Below are 22,386 nucleotides of genomic sequence, written 5' to 3'. Positions count from 1 at the left end.
CCTCACTGTGCATGGAGATGCACTCACACCTGCCTGCTGCCATTCCTGAGCAAGCTCTGTACGGGTGTTGCCCCGATCCCGCAGCTGAATCAACTTTAGGAGACGGTCCTGGCACTTGCTGGACTTTCTTGTGCGCCCTGAAGTCTTCTTCACAACAATTGAACCGCTCTCCTTGAAGTTCTTGATGATCCGATAAATGGTTGATTTAGGTGCAAATTTACTGGCAGCAATATCCTTGCCTGTGAAGCCCTTTTTGTGCAAAGCAATGATGACGGCACGTGTTTCCTTGCAGGCAACCATGGTTGACAAAGGAAGAACAATGATTCCAAGCACCACCCTCCTTTTGAAGCTTCCAGTCTGTTATTTGAACTCAATCAGCATGACAGAGTGATCTCCAGACTTGTCCTTGTCAACACTGATATCTGTGTTAACAAAGAGATTCACTGACATGATGTCAGCTGGTCCTTTTATGGCATGGCTGAAATGCAGTGGAAATGTTTTTTGGGGATTCAGTTAATTTGCATACTCATTTTTCTTTATTTCTTACTATTTTCTACATTGTAGAATAATAGTGAAGACATCAAAAATATGATATCTGTTTTTGTATTTCCCACCCTGAATCATGGAGGAGGGGGTGTTAGGGGGTGGGGTGCTTTGCTGGTGACACTGTCTGTGATTTATTTAGAATACAAGGCACACTTAACCAGAACAGCTGCCACAAAATTCTACAGCGATACGCCATCCCATCTGGTTTGGGCTTAGTGGGACAATAATTTGTTTTTCAACAGGACAATGACCCAACACAATTGGAAATTGATGGAGTGCTGCATCAGATGACCTGGCCTCCACAATCCCCCAACTTCAACCAAATTTAGATGGTTTGTGATGAATCGGGCAGCAGAGTGAAGGTAAAGCAGCCGACTAGTGCTCAGCATATGTGGGAACTCCTTCAAGACTGTTGGAAAAGCATTCCAGGTGAAGCTGATTCAGCGAATGTCAAGAGTGTGCAAAGCTGTCATCAAGGAAAGGGGTGGCTATTTGAAGAATCTCAAATATTAAACATATTTTGATTTGTTTAACACTTTTTTGGTTACTACATGATTCCATATGTGTTATTTCATAGTTCTGATGTCTTCAATATTATTCTACCACGTGGAAGATAGTTAAAAAGAAGTTTGAATTTGAAAAAGTTTGAATTATTTTTATATACAGTTGAAGTCAGAAGTTTACATCCACCTTAACCAAATACATTTAAACTCAATTTTTCACAATTCCTGATATTTCATCCTAGTATAAAATCCCTGTTTTAGGTCAGTTATAATCACCACTTTATTGTAAGAATGTGAAATACCAGAATAATAGTAGAGAGAATTATTTATTTCAGCTTTTATTTCTTTCATCACATTCCCAGTGGGTGAGAAGTTTACATACACTCAATTAGTATTTGGTAGCAATGCCTTTAAATTGTTTAACTTGGGTCAAATGTTTAGGGTATCCTTCCACAAGCGTCCCACAATAAGTTGGGTGAATTTTGGCCCATTCCTCCTGACAGAGCTGGTACGCCTCCTTGCTCGCACATGCTTTTTCAGTTCTGCCCACAAATGTTATATAGGATTGAGGTCAGGGCTTTGTGATGGCCACTCCAATACCTTGACTTTGTTGTCCTTAAACCATTTTGCCATAACTTTGTAAGTATGCTTGGGGTCATTGTCCATTTGGAAGACCGATTTACGACCAAGCTTTAACTTCCTGACTGATGTCTTGCGACGTTGCTTCAATATATCCACATAATTTTCCTACCTCATGATGCAATCTATTTTGTGAAGTTCTCCATTCCCTCCTGGAAAAAGCCTCCCCCGTTTTCCTCCAAACATAACGATGGTCATTATGGCCAAACAGTTATATTTTTGTTTCATCAGACCAGAGAACATTTCTCCAAAAAGTAGGATCTTTGTCCCCACGTGCAGTTGCAAACCATAGTCTGGCTTTTTTATGGCAATTTTGGAGCGATGGCTTCTTCCTTGCTGAGCGGCCTTTCAGGTGATGTCGATTAGGACTTGTTTTTACTGTGGATATAGATACTTTGGTACCTGTTTCCTCCAGCATCTTCACAAGGTCATTTGCTGTTGTTCTGGGAACTATTTGCACATTTTGCACCAAAATATGTTTATCTCTAGAACACAGTCTTCTTCCTGAGCGGTATGATGGCTGCATGGTCCTATGTTGCTTATACTTGTGTACTATTGTTTATACAGATGAACATGGTACCTTCAGGCATTTGGAAATTTCCCCCAAGGATGAACCAGACTTGTGGAGGTCTACCATTTTTTCTGAGGTTTTGGCGGATTTCTTTTGATTTTCCCATGATGTCAAGCAAAGATGCACTGAATTTGAAGGTAGGCCTTGAAATACATCCACACCTCCAATTGACTCAAATGATGTCAATTAGCCTATCAAAAGCTTCCAAAGCCATGACATTATTTTCTTGAATTTTCCAAGCTGTTTAAAGCCAGAGTCAACTTAGTGTATGTAAACTTCTGACCCACTGGATTTGTGATACAGTGAACTGTAAGTGAAATAATCTGTCTGTAAACAATTGTTTGACTCTCCGTACTTGCTTCTCATCCCCAGCGCCGGTCCTTACGGTAATTTGTTAGATATTACTTGTTAGATTTTATTGCACTGTCAGAGCTAGAAGCACAATCATTTCGCTACACCCACAATAACATCTGCTAATCACGTGTATGTGACCAATAAACTTTGATTTGATTTGATTGAACTGAATGCCTCGATGCCTGTCAGCCTGCTTTATATAGCAAGCCACGTCCGGTGACTCACTGTTCGTAGGAGTGTTCCATTTTCGTGACTGGGGTGCGTTACCTAATAAACTGTCCGGTAAGTGTATAACTGTTGCAGTGGCCTCAATATTTGGGTCTTCTATAGAGAAAGTCTTAATCTTAAATGAGTCAAATATAAACTGGGCCGAATAGTGTCCTTTCTTGGTTTTTATCCCTGAATGACAGATTACTGAGCTCAATCTGTAGGTCAACCTCTCATTGAAAACTGCTGGAAGATCAATAAAGCGAAATGGGGATACAGGTTTTGAATTACAGTGGTGACCTTTGACCTTAAACAAGTAACAAAAAGAACAACAATATCTGGAGTGCCGGTGTAAATTGTTTGTCTACTGAGTACTGCTGCACATTTCACTGCATGTGTGTGGTGCTTCTCCCTTTGTAATCATTTGCTTGAAAATAACGTTGAATCTTTTGTCTTTGTTCGTGGAATGCTAAACATGGAGGATTTTAATAAGACAAAGGCCAAGTAATAATCACTTGTATTTCTCACAAATTGCAATTTGGAGAGATGATCAATGATCTATGAATCAGTCCAAGAGGCAAACCTTTGATTTGATTGTGACCAAAGTGTGTTTAAGTAAATCATTGGAAGGCTTTGCATAACAGGGGTGATGTAAACCTATAGCAACATGATTTTCCTAGGATACTACCACAAAAAAAAACATTTTATTTGTCAAGCGATTGACTTGATGCATTGGCACGTCAGGGCTTGCCTGAGGCTGATTTCAATGTGTAAAGGTTGGTCTATTACCATCACCATTAGGTGACTCTAGGTCGTTAACAGGTGTGCCAGTCCATCATTGTGTACATTGTGTCTTTGTTTACATTTTATTTCACGCTGGGAGAACAAAGTAAGCAACAACATAAAAGTGTTCAGTCTTTACAACTGATATTGAACAGAACAACAGTAGATTCATTTAATGTTTTGGAATTCATATAACATGCATGACTAAATACATACGTGTATAACACAGTCCCCCTCCAAAACCAACCATATTTGGTTAGTAGAGAGTATTTTCCATCCCACTTTAGCTGAAACAAGTCAATATGTATCCCATGTAAAGTATATTACATTGTATTGCATTGGAGGCTCTAGGTTGGTGGGCAAGGAAGTGCTGCTGGGTATGTATGACACAGCCCCCCTCTAAAACGACACATATTTGGTTAGTTAGACGCCACTGAGTATTCTATTCTCCACCCACTTTAGCTGATACAGGTAGAACAGTTCTCTCTCTACAGTCCCATTTTCTCAACATACCAGTGTCCAATTTCATTTTTTTCGTTATTGGCCTTAAAACATGTTTAATCTACATTAAACATGAGTAATCCACATTGCAATGTTTTAAAATGTGGGCTTTTATTTTTGAAGGATTGCTTATTAGCATACAAAGTAACATCATCGTTTGTGCTGCCAGCATACCAGTAGGAAAAGGCGTTTCCATCCACGATCCGGCAAGACTGTGTAGTTTATGCTACTTACAACCTGACGGACGGATCAAACTTGCCTGGACCAAAAAAAACAACGCATTTATCCACACTAGCTAATATAATTTCAACATAAGAATTGCTTTTGTAATCGCTTTTATACATTTAGGCTATACAATAAAATCCATTACAAGACAGCGGTCTTACAGCTAACAACATCCTAAACCAACTACATTCTGGATAGCGGAGCTGACTGAGGAAGAGTACTTTGCAGCAAGATTGTACGCGTGTAAATCAAATATAAATCACATTTGAATAAAGTTGTGTGATAGAAGTGAACACTTTCTCTTACGCACAGACACAGATCATCTCTCTCGCTTCGCTGACTCATAGCCTACACAGAACCCAGGGTAAGTCACCAAGTCATCTTTTCGTTTCTGTCTTCACTCATTCGTTTTGATGATATAATAATGTTGGTGTTATATATTGTATTGTGTGCGAATGTGTTCGGCTGTAGTTTTGCTTGTGGAACTTTGTCATGATCAAATAATCAATAATCAATCTTTGGACTTGCTGTAAACTATAGCCTATCGTCATTTTTGCACCATCGGTGTGCATTCCCACACACAATGGACCATAAACCATGATACTTTCATAATGGTGTGTTTCAAAACGCTTGACATGGTTCATTTTCATTTAGTTGTCGTTGTTTTTTTTTGTCTGGGATGATGACCCATTTCCCAACAAGTTAACAATGCCGGTAATTTTCCTTGGTTTGAATGATGGCTGGTTACTCGGAAGAGAACCCGGCTTGAATGAACCGGTTTACATGGACCTGACGGTTGAACCGTTAAAGGAGACGGCCCTATCCTCCAACTAAGGACCATTTAATTGAGTTGATTTATGGATTAATCGTTGTGATGATATTGTGTAGGCTGTCACTCCTGCTTTCTACACATTGTTGCGTAGACAACGTTAACCTCTTCAAATAAAATAAAATGATATTTGTCACATACACATATATAGCAGATGTTATTGCGGGTGTAGAGAAATGCTTGTGTTCATAACTCCAACAGTGCAGTAGTATCAAATCCCATCCTTTAATAAAATGATTTTATTTTAACATCGAATGGCAACCCATACATCTGGAACATTCTATGATGTTCAATGTCGGACGATAATAATGGATATTAAAATAACAACCTCTGATCTAGTTAGTGTCAGTTGGTGTTCATCGGTGCCTCGTGAGTAGGAATGAATGGGGAAAATGTCGAGCCTTCATCATTATTAATCCCGAGTGTTGCGCGAGTCCAGCATCAACATGCACGAACGTGTGCACGACTCGCGAGTGAGAAATTGGGGGGGGGGGGGGGGGAAATGACTGCTTGCTGAATGACTACTGTTGGGCTATACTGTAATGAATAAGGATGATTATTGAGACAATAGTGTTATTACTAACACTACTGTAATGAAATGATAACAACATTATTAGGTGGTTAATTAGTACTAATGCATTACTAATGTATTATCATCAAGATATCATTTTTGGTCGATTTCATTCTCATTTCTGTCAGTGATTTGGTGCACAGTGTTGTAAACATGGTTAAGCAGAGGATGACAGCTGTCACTGCATTTCCTGTCACTGCATTTCCTGTCACTGCATTTCCTGTCACTGCATTTCCTGTCACTGCATTTCCTGTCACTGCATTTCCTGTCACTGCTTTTCCTCTCAAAAGTGACATTCCAAATATACCAAGTACACTTCCACTAGTTTGACTAATGATATGTATGTGCACAATACTTGTGTACAAAAATGTACCATAACACGTTGTGTCAAATGTTTTACACATCTGTTCTACCTGAGTGTGTGTACTAGGCCAATGATATTTGGTTAAAAGCACATATTTGGTAACAGGCTATATTTATATTGTCCAAGGTCATTCTGTAACAGGGTATAACGCTTAAACTGTCACAGCAAAGAAAGTTCTGCTCTGATCTGTGCTATTAGAAAAGGACCAGTTGTTTTTGTGTTTAATGATTTTAAATGTCTTCCTGAAACCCCTTTTAGTTGACTCAGAGACGGCTGCAAACACTCGACCACTAACATTCCCACAGACACAGACAGGAAGTAGCCAAGGGGAAGCACATTTCTGCTGCACTGGCCATTTTTGTCCACCGAGCAAAAACACTGAAATCAATAGATCAAATGGGAGCACACTGCCCGGCCTGGCAGAGAGAGACAGAGAGAGACAGCGAGAGACAGAGACAGACAGAGAGAGACAGAGAGAGAGAGAGAGAGAGAGAGAGAGAGAGAGAGAGAGAGAGAGAGAGAGAGAGAGAGAGAGAGAGAGAGAGAGAGAGAGATGGGGAGAGAGAGAGAGAGAGAATCATTCAACCAGAAAGCTGACTCAATGTCACATATCTACCACCACATCCAGGAGACACACCCTGTTGTTATTTTGGCTTTACAGATCAGAGCAGAACTTTCTGTACTGTGACCATTGAGAATTTTCTGACTGACTCACTTAGATGCCTTGTGGATGAAGGAATTCCCCACTCTCTTCTAGAAGGAAAGGACTCTATAAATGAAATGCTTTGTCATGATATGATTTAAGATACAGCAGTGTTTCTGTATTGGTGTTGGCAGTCTCTGCACATAAGGGAGTCGGGATGTGCTCGTGACAATGCACAGTATCCGTTATAGCTCTGGAATGTTAACACGTTCATCTCACTCTGCCAGATGTAGAGGAAGCTCTGTCTCAAAGGGATCCTCCTGTTGGATCCTGTGTTACATCATTTTGTCCCGTGTTACATCATTGAGCTGTAACTGTTTATATTGCGTTGAACTCTGGAGAGAATTTTGGAATTGGAAATCTCCCCAAAATCTTTCAAACCATGATTCCATTCTGGAACAGATTTGGATCCAGATTTATTGTGATTCAGTCACACACAAATGTACACAGAAACGCACACGCTCACACACATGCGCAGGCAGACACACACACACACACACACACACACACACACACACACACACACACACACACACACACACACACACACACACACACACACACACACACACACACACACACACACACACACACACACACACACACACACACACACACACACACTGTCATGTTTTGTCATTTATTATCATGTCTTGTCCCTGTGCTTCCCCTTCTATTCGTTTCCCTCTGCTGGTCTTATTAGGTTCTTTCCCTCTTTCTATCCCTCTCTCTCCCCCTCCCTCTCTCACTCTCTCGCTCTCTCTTCTCTCTATCGTTCCGTTCCTGCTCCCAGCTGTTCCCATTCCCCTAATCAATCATTTAGTCTTCCCACACCTGTTCCCGATCCTTTTCCCTGATTAGAGTCCCTATTTCTCTCCTTGTTTTCCGTACCTGCCCTGTCGGATCCTTGTCTATATTCACCGTGCTGTGTCTATGTTTTGCCCTGTCGTGTCGTGTTTCCCTCAGATGCTGCGTGGTGAGCAGGTGTCTGAGTCTGCTAGGTTCAAGTGCCTTCCCGAGGCAACCTGCAGTTCTTGATCATGTCTCCAGTCTGTTCTCGTCTTTACGAGTAGTATTATGCCTTTTGTTTTGTTAAATATCTTACTGGATTAAAAACTCTGTTTTCGCCAAGTCGCTTTTGGGTCCTCATTCACCTGCATAACAGAAGGATCCGACCAAGGAATGGACCCAGCGACTACAGACGCTCGTAACACTGCCGTCGAGATCCAAGGAGCCATGCTCGGCAGACACGAGCAGGAATTGTCTGCTGCTCGCCATGCCGTGGAGAACCTGGCCGCTCAGGTTTCCGACCTCTCTGGACAGTTCCAGAGTCTTCGTCTCGTGCCACCTGTTACTTCCTGGCCTGCCGAGCCTCCAGAACCTAGGGTTAATAACCCACCTTGCTACTCCGGGCAGCCCACTGAGTGCCGCTCCTTTCTCACCCAGTGTGAGATTGTGTTCTCTCTCCAACCCAACACATACTCTAGAGAGAGAGCTCGGGTTGCTTACGTCATTTCACTCCTTACTGGCCGGGCTCGAGAGTGGGGCACAGCTATCTGGGAGGCAAGGGCTGATTGCTCTAACAAATACCAGAACTTTAAAGAGGAGATGATTCGGGTTTTTGACCGTTCAGTTTTTGGTAGGGAGGCTTCTAGGGCCCTGGCTTCCCTATGCCAAGGTGATCGATCCATAACGGATTACTCTATTGAGTTTCGCACTCTTGCTGCCTCTAGTGAGTGGAACGAGCCGGCGCTGCTCGCTCGTTTTCTGGAGGGACTCCACGCAGTGGTTAAGGATGAGATTCTCTCCCGGGAGGTTCCTTCAGATGTGGACTCTTTGATTGCTCTCGCCATCCGCATAGAACGACGGGTAGATCTTCGTCACCAGGCTCGTGGAAGAGAGCTCGCATCAACGGTGTTTCCCTGCTCCGCATCGCAACCATCTCCCTCCTCTGGCTCAGAGACTGAGCCCATGCAGCTGGGAGGGATTCGCATCTCGACTAAGGAGAGGGAACGGAGGATCACCAACCGCCTGTGCCTCTATTGCGGATTTGATGGACATTTTGTCAATTCATGTCCAGTAAAAGGCCAGAGCTCATCAGTAAGCGGGCTACTGGTGAGCGCTACTACTCAGGTCTCTTCATCTAGATCATGTACTACTATGTCGGTCCATCTACGCTGGACCGGTTCGGGTGCTACATGCAGTGCCTTGATTGACTCTGGGGCTGAGGGTTGTTTCATGGACGAAGCATGGGCTCGGAAACATGACATTCCTTTCAGACAGTTAGACAAGCCTACGCCCATGTTTGCCTTAGATGGTAGTCATCTTCCCAGTATCAGATTTGAGACACTACCTTTAACTCTCACAGTATCTGGTAACCACAGTGAGACTATTTCTTTTTTGATTTTTCGTTCACCTTTTACCCCTGTTGTTTTGGGTCATCCCTGGCTAGTATGTCATAATCCTTCTATTAATTGGTCTAGTAATTCTATCCTATCCTGGAACGTTTCTTGTCATGTGAAGTGTTTAATGTCTGCCATCCCTCCCATTTCTTCTGTCCCCACTTCTCAGGAGGAACCTGGCGATTTGACAGGAGTGCCGGAGGAATATCATGATCTGCGCACGGTCTTCAGTCGGTCCCGAGCCAACTCCCTTCCTCCTCACCGGTCGTATGATTGTAGTATTGATCTCCTTCCGGGGACCACTCCTCCTCGGGGTAGACTATACTCTCTGTCGGCTCCCGAACGTAAGGCTCTCGAGGATTATTTATCTGTGTCTCTTGACGCCGGTACCATAGTGCCTTCTTCCTCTCCGGCCGGGGCGGGGTTCTTTTTGATAAGAAGAAGGACGGTACTCTGCGCCCCTGCGTGGATTATCGAGGGCTGAATGACATAACGGTTAAGAATCGTTATCCGCTTCCCCTTATGTCATCAGCCTTCGAGATTCTGCAGGGAGCCAGGTGCTTTACTAAGTTGGACCTTCGTAACGCTTACCATCTCGTGCGCATCAGAGAGGGGGACGAGTGGAAAACGGCGTTTAACACTCCGTTAGGGCATTTTGAGTACCGGGTTCTGCCGTTTGGTCTCGCCAATGCGCCAGCTGTTTTTCAGGCATTAGTTAATGATGTTCTGAGAGACATGCTGAACATCTTTGTTTTTGTCTATCTTGACGATATCCTGATTTTTTCACCGTCACTCGAGATTCATGTTCAGCACGTTCGACGTGTTCTACAGCGCCTTTTAGAGAATTGTCTCTACGTAAAGGCTGAGAAGTGCTCTTTTCATGTCTCCTCCGTTACTTTTCTCGGTTCCGTTATTTCCGCTGAAGGCATTCAGATGGATTCCGCTAAGGTCCAAGCTGTCAGTGATTGGCCCGTTCCAAGGTCACGTGTCGAGTTGCAGCGCTTTTTAGGTTTCGCTAATTTCTATCGGCGTTTCATTCGTAATTTCGGTCAAGTTGCTGCCCCTCTCACAGCTCTTACTTCTGTCAAGACGTGTTTTAAGTGGTCCGGTTCCGCCCAGGGAGCTTTTGATCTTCTAAAAGAACGTTTTACGTCCGCTCCTATCCTCGTTACTCCTGACGTCACTAGACAATTCATTGTCGAGGTTGACGCTTCAGAGGTAGGCGTGGGAGCCATTCTATCCCAGCGCTTCCAGTCTGACGATAAGGTTCATCCTTGCGCTTATTTTTCTCATCGCCTGTCGCCATCTGAGCGCAACTATGATGTGGGTAACCGTGAACTGTTCGCCATCCGCTTAGCCCTAGGCGAATGGCGACAGTGGTTGGAGGGGGCGACCGTTCCTTTTGTCGTTTGGACAGACCATAAGAACCTTGAGTACATCCGTTCTGCCAAACGACTTAATGCCCGTCAAGCTCGTTGGGCGTTGTTTTTCGCTCGTTTCGAATTTGTGATTTCTTACCGTCCGGGTAGCAAAAACACCAAGCCTGATGCCTTATCCCGTCTGTTTAGTTCTTCTGTGGCTTCTACTGATCCCGAGGGGATTCTTCCTTATGGGCGTGTTGTCGGGTTGACAGTCTGGGGAATTGAAAGACAGGTTAAGCAAGCACTCACGCACACTGCGTCGCCGCGCGCTTGTCCTAGTAACCTCCTTTTCGTTCCTGTTTCCACTCGTCTGGCTGTTCTTCAGTGGGCTCACTCTGCCAAGTTAGCTGGTCATCCCGGTGTTCGAGGCACTCTTGCGTCTATTCGCCAGCGCTTTTGGTGGCCGACTCAGGAGCGTGACACGCGCCGTTTCGTGGCTGCTTGTTCGGACTGCGCGCAGACTAAGTCGGGTAACTCTCCTCCTGCCGGTCGTCTCAGACCGCTCCCCATTCCTTCTCGACCATGGTCTCACATCGCCCTAGACTTCATTACCGGTCTGCCTTTGTCTGCGGGGAAGACTGTGATTCTTACGGTTGTCGATAGGTTCTCTAAGGCGGCACATTTCATTCCCCTCGCTAAACTTCCTTCCGCTAAGGAGACGGCACAAATCATTATCGAGAATGTGTTCAGAATTCATGGCCTCCCGTTAGACGCCGTTTCAGACAGAGGTCCGCAATTCACGTCACAGTTTTGGAGGGAGTTCTGTCGTTTGATTGGTGCGTCCGTCAGTCTCTCTTCCGGGTTTCATCCCCAGTCTAACGGTCAAGCAGAGAGGGCCAATCAGACGATTGGTCGCATACTACGCAGCCTTTCTTTCAGAAACCCTGCGTCTTGGGCAGAACAGCTCCCCTGGGCAGAATACGCTCACAACTCGCTTCCTTCGTCTGCTACCGGGTTATCTCCGTTTCAGAGTAGTCTGGGTTACCAGCCTCCTCTGTTCTCATCCCAGCTTGCCGAGTCCAGCGTTCCCTCCGCTCAAGCGTTTGTCCAACGTTGTGAGCGCACCTGGAGGAGGGTGAGGTCTGCACTTTGCCGTTACAGGGCACAGACTGTGAGAGCCGCCAATAAACACAGGATTAAGAGTCCAAGGTATTGTTGCGGCCAGAGAGTGTGGCTTTCCACTCGCAACCTTCCTCTTACGACAGCTTCTCGTAAGTTGACTCCGCGGTTCATTGGTCCGTTCCGTGTCTCCCAGGTCGTCAATCCTGTCGCTGTGCGACTGCTTCTTCCGCGACATCTTCGTCGCGTCCATCCTGTCTTCCATGTCTCCTGTGTCAAGCCCTTTCTTCGCACCCCGTTCGTCTTCCCTCCCCCTCCCGTCCTTGTCGAGAGCGCACCTATTTACAAGGTACGTAAGATCATGGACATGCGTTCTCGGGGACGGGGTCACCAATACTTAGTGGATTGGGAGGGTTACGGTCCTGAGGAGAGGAGTTGGGTTCCGTCTCGGGACGTGCTGGACCGTTCACTTATTGATGATTTCCTCCGTTGCCGCCAGGGTTCCTCCTCGAGTGCGCCAGGAGGCGCTCGGTGAGTGGGGGGGTACTGTCATGTTTTGTCATTTATTATCATGTCTTGTCCCTGTGCTTCCCCTTCTATTCGTTTCCCTCTGCTGGTCTTATTAGGTTCTTTCCCTCTTTCTATCCCTCTCTCTCCCCCTCCCTCTCTCACTCTCTCGCTCTCTCTTCTCTCTATCGTTCCGTTCCTGCTCCCAGCTGTTCCCATTCCCCTAATCAATCATTTAGTCTTCCCACACCTGTTCCCGATCCTTTTCCCTGATTAGAGTCCCTATTTCTCTCCTTGTTTTCCGTACCTGCCCTGTCGGATCCTTGTCTATATTCACCGTGCTGTGTCTATGTTTTGCCCTGTCGTGTCGTGTTTCCCTCAGATGCTGCGTGGTGAGCAGGTGTCTGAGTCTGCTAGGTTCAAGTGCCTTCCCGAGGCAACCTGCAGTTCTTGATCATGTCTCCAGTCTGTTCTCGTCTTTACGAGTAGTATTATGCCTTTTGTTTTGTTAAATATCTTACTGGATTAAAAACTCTGTTTTCGCCAAGTCGCTTTTGGGTCCTCATTCACCTGCATGACACACACACACACACACACACACACACACACACACACACACACACACACACACACACACACACACACACACACACACACACACACACACACACACACACACACACACACACACACACACACACACACACACACGGGGACACACATGCTTACACACACACACACACACACCATCAAATTTACATCCTTGACTGGCACAGAGGAGCACAACAACCCACACACTAATGGAAGTCTTTCACTTTAGCCTAATAGAAGAGGAACTAATCAAATGTGAAGCAACGGAGAGATCTTGCATTTTGTGTGGTGTGTGTGTGTGTCTGTATGTGTATGTGTGTTTCACCTTGTGCTGTGCTTATGTAATACATGTGAATACCTTATCCCGTATCCTAATGCTTTTGCTGCTAGCTCTCAGCTGTCGCATTTTAGGTAACATGTTAGATGGCTGTGTGTGTGTGTGTGTGTGTGTGTGTGTGTGTGTGTGTGTGTGTGTGTGTGTGTGTGTGTGTGTGTGTGTGTGTGTGTGTGTGTGTGTGTGTGTGTGTGTGTGTTTGGTATGAGGTATTTTCTGAAGGTTTCTTGAGATAGCTGCAATGAAATAGCAGCATTACCGTACTGTATATTCCATCGTCATTGGCAACTATGCTAAATTAGTAGTAGTACTGTCCTCTCTGGCTGAACACCAATGTTTCACATGGCATCTATTGAGTGTTTCTGACGGTGGGCGTATAATATGTGTAATAATATATAATATGTGTTTGTTTGTTTTGTCACCACAGTCTGTTGATGGAGACATGTAGCTCAGTCTCAGAGCTGTTGCATTGTGTTATATCATGAGTTTGGATAAAGTGTTTTTATTCTGTAAAGCCAGTTAATAATTGGTTAGTACAACACGTGTAGAGAAGGGTCAGTGTATATGCCAAGAGCTCAATCTGGCAGTTTATCAACAGCTGCTGTTTGCCTGTTACACTGGAAATTCAACACTACTGTGAAAATATGCAGAAGGTAGGGCAATGCACACACACACACACACACACACACACACACACACACACACACACACACACACACACACACACACACACACACACACACACACACACACACACACACACACACACACACACACACACACACACACACACACACCTCTGGACTGCAGCCAGCCCCAGTGAACAGAGCATTAGAGCATTACAGACCCCTTTATCTGTGTGTGTGTAATGCTCACATCCGGACCAAGGCCCGCTGTGTGTGTGTGTGTGTGTGTGTGTGTGTGTGTGTGTGTGTGTGTGTGTGTGTGTGTGTGTGTGTGTGTGTGTGTGTGTGTGTGTGTGTGTGTGTGTGTGTGTGTGTGTGTGTGTGTGTGTGTGTGTGTGTGTGTTTGTTGCAGCTGTGACCCTGGTGCGCTAGTGGGAAAAGGTCATTGCATCCTGTAGCATTTCCTCATTCATTTTCCTTCTATTCTGCTTCTCTCTCTCTCTCTCTCTCTCTCTCTCTCTCTCTCTCTCTCTCTCTCTCTCTCTCTCTCTCTCTCTCTCTCTCTCTCTCTCTCTCTCTCTCTCTCTCTCTCTCTCTCTCTCTCTCTCTCTCTCTCTCTCTCTCCCTCTCTCTCTCCTCTCGCCCTCTCACACACACACACACACACACACACACACACACACACACACACACACACACACACACACACACACACACACACACACACACACACACACACACACACACACACACACACACACACACACACACACACACAGCCTACTTCCCATTGAATGTAGGCCAAAATCCAAAATCCTGATTATAGTCAACAGCCCAGCTGCATCATGGGAGTAAAGTAGCTTCCGTTTTGTATCTGCATTTATATATTTGGCTAGGAATTTGTTCTTAACTGACTTGCCTAGTTAAATAAAGGTTAAATAAAATAAATAAATAATCAAATAAAACAATGAAGCAGGAGGAAGATAAGGACAGGCCGTTGGCATGAAACGTTATATTATTATCCACTGTTTGCTTTAATGACAACACCCAAAGCCTCTTACTCTAACTGCCCTAGTGGTGGAAACTAAAGAGGGAGAAACACCTGTTAGTGAAGCCTTTGACTTTCACCCATGTTGTTTTTCACACGGACTCTGAGTCAGCTGTAACATGTTGCAGAACAAGTGATGTCAGGTTATTTACTGTAAGACCTGATCCCAGTTCATATTTCAGGTGTCAGCTGGTGGTTGTACAATGATATCCTGTATAATGTTCTGTGTCCAACAGATCCAGGGTTGCTTTTGATTCTCAGATCCTAATGGGAAACCTGATCCTACAGTACATCTGTTAATGGCAAGTACAGCCTGCAGCGTCACATTGCTTTACTTTCCTTTCAGAAGGGAAGGGGAGTAACAGGGAGGGAGGGATGGAGGAGGGAGGGAGAGGGGAAGGAGGACATCTTTTCAGAAGGGAAGGGGAGTAACAGGGAGGGAGGGATGGAGGAGGGAGGGAGAGGGGAAGGAGGACATATTTTCAGAAGGGAAGGGGAGTAACAGGGAGGGAGAGATGGAGGAGGGAGGGAGAGGGGAAGTAGGATATATTTTCAGAAGGGAAGGGGAGTAACAGGGAGGGAGGGATGGAGGAGGGAGGGAGAGGGGAAGCAGGACATCTTTTCAGAAGGGAAGGGGAGTAACAGGGAGGGAGAGATGGAGGAGGGAGGGAGAGGGGAAGCAGGACATCTTTTCAGAAGGGAATGGGAGTAACAGGGAGGGAGGGATGGAGGAGTGAGGGAGAGGGGAAGCAGGACATCTTTTCAGAAGGGAATGGGAGTAACAGGGAGGGAGGGATGGAGGAGGGAGTGAGAGGGGAAGCAGGACATCTTTTCAGAAGGGAAGGGGAGTAACAGGGAGGGAAGGATGGAGGAGGGAGGGAGAGGGGAAGGAGGAGTGTGTCTGAGTCATCTACAGTTACATACATCATCGGAGAACAGAGGGAGGGGCGGACGAGAGGAGAGGAGAAGAGAGAAGAAGGGACGAGAGGAGAGAGGAGGAAGTTATCATTCATGGCATCCATTACCTAAGAGGGTTTAGTGTCACTCAGATCTGATGATGTCAGTGTGGGGGCTGCTAGGTGACCTCAACTCATCTTCCCTTCTATCTAGTTTATATCTATACCTTAATAGTTGTATTTGAGCTACTGACCTCCTTCCCTCTTCTATCTGATGTATATCTATTCTATAATAGCTCAAACCCATACTTAGCGTTACCTTCTGTGTTTAACCTAGCAGTATGGCGCAGAGATAAACACTTAATTAGAGTATGACTTTACTCCCAAGCAGAAGCATGGCTGTGTGACTCAACACTTTACAGCATGATTCACAGGAGTGTGTGTGTGTGTGTGTGTGTGTGTGTGTGTGTGTGTGTGTGTGTGTGTGTGTGTGTGTGTGTGTGTGTGTGTGTGTGTGTGTGTGTGTGTGTGTGTGTGTGTGTGTGTGTGTGTGTGTGTGTGTGTGTGTGTGTGTGTGTGTGTGTGTGTGTGTGTGTGTGCGCACGTGAGTCTGTGCGTGGGTGCACTTTGTTCTTTCCATTAGTGGAATCAGCAGCATGGATGTAGGAGGAGAAGGGGGACGCAATATGATTCAGAGAAAATGAAACTCAGTCAATCATCCAATCATCGTCCTCCTGCGCGTGTGTTCCTTCTATAGGAGATGAGACATTTATTCAATGACGTCCCAGCTAGCACATAACATTCTGAGAACCATATGTTTCTTAGAGGTTGGTGAGAGCGTTGTTGTCTTATAGTTATTTTGCATACAACATTCTGGGAAGAGTGCAGTTCTGGCAGGTATCCTAGCTGTTAGAGCGTTGGGCCAGTAACCGAAAGGCTGCTGGTTTGAATATCCAAGCCGACAAGGTGAAAAATCTGCCAATGTTCCCCTGGCACCAAGGCACCTAACTCTAATTTCCTCCAGAGGCACCATACTGTTATGGCTGACCTTGTCAAACCACACATTTTACTGCACCTGGTGTATGTGAAAATAAAATAAAAACGTAATAAAATATGGATAGTTGCTTGGCTTTGGAACATTCTCAGCACATTTGAGGAACTTGACAAAAACACGTTCATACAGGTTTACTCTCACTTTAATTAAAGTGATGTTCTCAAATGGTTCCAAAAACGTTAAACAATGTTCTTCTGTGGGAATGTCAGTACTTCATCATAACGTTCCCTACAGGTTTCCTCATGGTTCTATTTAAAACGGCAATCCATCACTTTCTTTATTCTGCAGAACACAGAAGAGTGCATGATCAGTTTCATAGAAAATTCCATCACAGGCCTTGAGCAAAAAGCAGGTGGGTGCCTTTGACAGCCAAAGATCAACTCCGGAGGCCATGGCCAGGGCTTCACCATCCCAGTCATCCGGATTGTCCCTCATAATCCAGAACAGCGCATTGGTAAAGGTAGATGGTCTGCACCAGCCTGGAGATTGTTCCATCTGGTTGGCACGGCCCTCAGTAGAGTCGGCTGCTAGCAGTGCAGCCACAGAGCCAGTCTTTCCGTTGATAACACTCAGACATAAATTGTTGTGCTATTTTAAATCCCTTTTGATGTAGGTCCCTAAACGCAGGTATTCTTCTTCCATGCCTTATCACCACAATTTTCACGAGAAGATCCCACTTTGAAAACGGTTTGAGATGCAACACGTTAAGCCATCCCGATCAGCTTACTTTTATCTAGCAGTAAAACGAACGTGAAGTAACCACCAAAAAGGCAGCAGATGACGTATGGCGTCTATAGGCAGGGCTGAACTCTATCCCTTTACTTTTTTAACGTCAATGTATTATTTGAGTGCAATGAAAATGAATGGGACATACCGTAAAACTACAATTAAACGCAGCCTCAAATAGGCGCCTGTCCCTTTTAATAGCCGGGCAACAGCAAAAAGTTCAGCAAATAGACACCTGTTTCAAATAAACGCTGGGTTTCAATTAATTGTTTACGAGGTTACCATGAATAATCATTCATTGTTGATGAGGTTTAATGTTTGATTTGGAACATTAAATAACTCAGTAATGATTTTAAAAAATGATGTCAATCTTCAAATGATGGACATTATCGAACAAAACAAATATTGATTGTGGAACTGGGTTTCCTGGGAGTGCATTCTGATGAAGATCATCAAAGGTAACTGAATATTTATAATGTTATTTCTGACTTCTGTTTCCTGGAAAATATGGCGGATGTTTATTTGGCCTGTTGGGTCTCTGAGCGCCGTACTCAGATTATTTGCTTTTTCCGTAAAGCTTTTTTGAAATCTGACACAGTGGTTGCATTAAAGAGAAGTATATCTAAATTTCCATGCATAACAATTGTATTTTCATCAACATGTATAATGTGTATTTCTGTAAATTGATGTGGCTCTCTGCAAAATCACCGGATGTTTTTGGAACTACTGAACATAAACGTGCCAGTGTATACTCAGATTTGTTTTATAAAAATATGAACTTTATCCAACAAAACATACATGTATTGTGTAACATGAAGTCCTATTAGTGTCATCTGATGAAGATCATCAAAAGTTAGAATGAATCACTATCTCTATTTCTGATTTTTGTGACTCCTCTCTTTGGCTGGAAAAATGGCTGTGTTTTTCTGTGACTTGGCTCTGACCTAACGTAATTGTTTGTGGTGCTTTCGCTGGAAAGCCTATTTGAAACCGGACACTGTGGTGGGATTAACAAGAAGTGTATCTTTAAAATGGTGTGAAATACTTGTATGTCTAAGGAATTTTAGTTGTGAGATTTCTGTTGTTTTGAATTTGGCGCCCTGGCTGTTGTCATATCGATCCCGTTAGCGGGATCTCAGCCCAAAGAAGTTTTTAACTATGCAAATGAACCAAAGTTGTCTGCATTGAGGAAATAGACTCCTGGCTCAAATAGAAGCCTGTCTCTTATAAGTGCCTGTTGTTTTAGTGATTTAAGAAAATAAATGCCTGTGCTATTAATAGATGTTTTACGGTATTGACACATGAAAGGCATCGTAGCTCTGTGCCTTTTTGGCTTCCATTAGCTGGCAGTATAAGGGAGAAACACGCATGTGCAAGTCATGTCAATGGCTTTGAGTTTTAAAGGTGAGAAAGGCCCACGCCGAGTCTGTGTTTCCGCTGGCCTCCTTGCTCATTTTGTACCAGAGCACCGCAAGTTTTAGAAATACTAGTTCAGAAATCAAGGACATTCAGAGACTTGTTCCGAAGCCACTCCTATGTTGACTTGGCTGTGTGCTTAGGGTCGTTGTCATGTTGGAAGGTGAACATTTACTCCAGTCTGAGGTCCTGAGCGCCCTAGAGCAGGTTTTCATCAAGGACCTCTGTACTTTGCTCTGTTCATCTTTCCCTTGATCCTGACTAGCACCCCAGTCCCTGTCACTGAAAAACATCCCCACTGCATGATGCTGCCACCACCTTGCTTCACCTTAGTGAAAGAGATCATCTTGTTTCTTATGGTCTGAGAGTCATTTAGGTGCCGATGGGCAAACTCCAAGTGGGCTGTCATGTACCTTTTACTGAGGAGTGGCTTTCGTCTGGCCATTCTATGACATAGACCTGATTGGTGGAGTGCTGCAGAGATGGTTGTCCTTCTGGAATATTCTTCCATCTCCACAGAGGAACTCTGGAGCTCTGTCAGAATGACCATTGGGTTATTGGTCCCCTCCGTGACCAAGGCCCTTCCCCATATTGCTCAGTTTGGCCAGGTGGCCAGCTCTAGGAAGAGTCTTGGTGGTTCCAAACTTCTTCAATTTAAGAATGATGGAGGCCACTGTGTTCTTGGGGACCTTCAATGCTGCAGAAATGTTTTGATACCCTTCCCCAGATCTGTGCCTCGGCACAATCCTGTCTCGGATCACTACGGATAATTCCTTCGACCTCATGGCTTGGTTTTTGCTCTGACATGCACTGTCAACTGTGGGACCAGATATAGACAGGTGTGTGCCTTGCCAAATCATGTCCAAACAATTTAATTTACCACAGGTGGACTCTAATCAAGTAGTATCAATGGAAAAAGAATGCACCTGAGCTCAATTTCGAGTCTAATATCCAAGTGTCTGAATACTTCTGTAAATATGTCACGTCTGCTTTCGCTCTGCCTCGCTGGCACTCGAGGTCACCAGGCTGCTCATCATTACGAACACCTGTCACCATCGTTACTCGCACCAGTGCTTCATCGGACTCACCTGGTCTCCATCACGTCATTTATTGCCTCCCCTATATCTGTCACTTTCCCAGTTTCATCCCAGTGTCTGCATTGATGTGGTTTTGTTTCTCTTGTCCAGACGCTGTTGTTTTTTTAGTTTCATGTCTATTTATTATTAAATCCTCACCCTGTACTTGCTTCCTGTCTCCCACCATCTGTATTTAAGGAACCATTGCAAAATAAGAAAATTCATTTTTTTTTCACACATTTCTGAAAACCTGTTTTTGCTTTGTCATTATGGGGTATTGTGTGTAAATTAACGAGGAACATTTTTTATTTCATGCATTTTAGAATAAGGCTATAACGTAACAAAATGAGGAAAAAGTGAAGGGGTCTGACTAATTGCCGAATGCACTGTATATACAGTACCAATCAAAATGTTGGTAACAGCTACTCATTCCAGGGTTTTTCTTTATTTTTTACTATTTTACTATTGTAGAATAATAGGGAAGAAATCAAAACTATGAAATAACACATGTGAAATCATGTAGTAACCAAAGAAGGGACAGCTTTGCACACTCTTGGCATTCTCTTAACCAGCTTCATGAAGTAGTCACCTGGAATGTATTTCAATTAACAGGTGTGCCTTGTTAAAAGTTAATCCTTGTTAATGCGTTTGAGCCAATCAGTTGTGTTGTGACAAGGTAGGGGTGGTATACAAAATATAGCTCTATTTGTTAAAAGACCAAGTCCATATTATGGCAAGAACAGCTCAAATAAGCAAACAGAAACAAATGTCCATCATTACTTTAAGACATGAAGGTCAATCAATCTGGAAAATTTCAAGAACTTTAAAAGTTTGTTCAAGTGCTATGATGAAACGGCTCTCATGAGGACCGCCATAGGAAAGGAAGACCCAGAGTTACCTCTGCTACAGAGGATGAATTAATTAGAGTTTAACAGCCTCAGAAAGTGCAGCCCAAATAAATGCTTCACAGAGTAACAGACACATCTCAACATTAACTGTTCAGAGAAGACTGTATGAATCAGGCCTTCATGGTCAAATTGCTGCAAAGAAACCACTACTAAAGGACACCAATAATAAAAAGAGACTTGTTTAGGCCAAGAAACACGAGCAACGGACATTAGACTTGTGGAAATCTGTTCTTTGGTTTGATGAGTCCAATTTCAAGATTTTTGGTTCCAACCGCCGTGTCTTTGTGAGATGCAGAGTAGGTGAACGGATGATCTCAACATGTGTGATTCCCACCGTGAAGCATGGAGGAGGAGGTGTGATCGTGTGGGGGTACTTTGCTGGTGACACTGTCTCTGATTTATTTAGAATTCAAGGCACACATTACTAGCATGGCTACCAAAGCATTCTGCAGCAATAATTCAACCCATCTGTTTTGCGCTTAGTGGGACTATTATTTATTTTTCAACAGGACAATGACCCAAAACACCTCCAGGACGTGTAAGGGCTATTTGACCAAGAAGGAGAATAATGGACTGATGCATCAGATAACCTGGACTCCACAATCACCTAATTGAGATGGTTTAGGATGAGTTGGACCGCAGAGTTAAGGAAAAGGAGCCAAGTGTCCAGCATATGTGGGAACTCCTTCAAGACTGTTGGAAAGCATTCCAGGTGAAGCTGGTTGAGAGAATGCCATGAGTGTGTAAAGCTGCCATCAAGGCAAAGGCTGGCTACTTTGAAGAATCTAAAATCTATTTTGATTTGTTTAACACTTTCTTGGTTACTACATGATTCCATGTGTTATTTCATAGTTGTGGTTTCTTCACTATTATTCTGCAATGTGGAAAATAGTACACATAAAGTAAAGTAGGTGTGTCTTAACTTTTACCTGTTACTGTTTTAAAATGATTTATTTTTTACAGTCCCTAAACGTTACATTTATCAGGACAATGCTGTACTTTGACTTGGGTAGGGTAATTTCCAGAACAGTGGTGAAGTTAATATTTAGTTATGGTATTTAGTCATACCAGCTCTTCAAGTAACTTCAAGTAACTCCACACAATTCAACTGACTATTCCGTTCCTATGGACATCGTCAGATTCACTGTAGGAAGAGCATAATGTACACACACTCAAATAAGGAGAGAGTATTTCGGTATTGAGTACTGCACTATTGGGTAGGACTTGCAAGTTAAGAATTTCACTGTACTTGTGCATGTGACACATAAAACGTGAGTGGAGGTAGAGATAGGTGGAGAAAGAAAGAGGAGAATGAAGGAAGAGACACGGAAAAGGGGAGGAAGTGTGCTTTAATTCACACACTAGATCTACAAATTACATCAAACTAGAAATGTACATATATTTCAGTTATATCCCCTGTTTTTTTTCTTTCTTTTTTTACTGTTTGCCATATCAATGTTTACTGTCAGAGTTGTGAACATGGAGCTGTACCCATCTTCTGATGTGTCGATACAAGTAGTCGGACT

The 22,386-nt window shown here is 44.0% G+C and overlaps 1 protein-coding gene across 1 annotated transcript in view; it reads left to right on the top strand.

Annotated features, from left to right (window-relative positions):
• Positions 1-4,279: 4,279 nt before the first annotated feature.
• LOC124007798 (astrocytic phosphoprotein PEA-15-like) overlaps positions 4,280-22,386 on the top strand; it is a 60,130-nt gene continuing 42,023 nt past the window's right edge. The window contains exon 1 of the mRNA XM_046318569.1: positions 4,280-4,693. The gene's annotated coding sequence lies outside the window, so the exon portion shown is untranslated. The remainder of the gene's footprint in view (positions 4,694-22,386) is intronic.

Source organism: Oncorhynchus gorbuscha, linkage group LG21, assembly GCF_021184085.1.
Source record: "Oncorhynchus gorbuscha isolate QuinsamMale2020 ecotype Even-year linkage group LG21, OgorEven_v1.0, whole genome shotgun sequence".
Classification (NCBI taxonomy): domain Eukaryota; kingdom Metazoa; phylum Chordata; class Actinopteri; order Salmoniformes; family Salmonidae; genus Oncorhynchus; species Oncorhynchus gorbuscha.
Note: the sequence above shows the minus strand (reverse complement) of the source record. Positions and strands in the feature narration are given on the sequence as shown.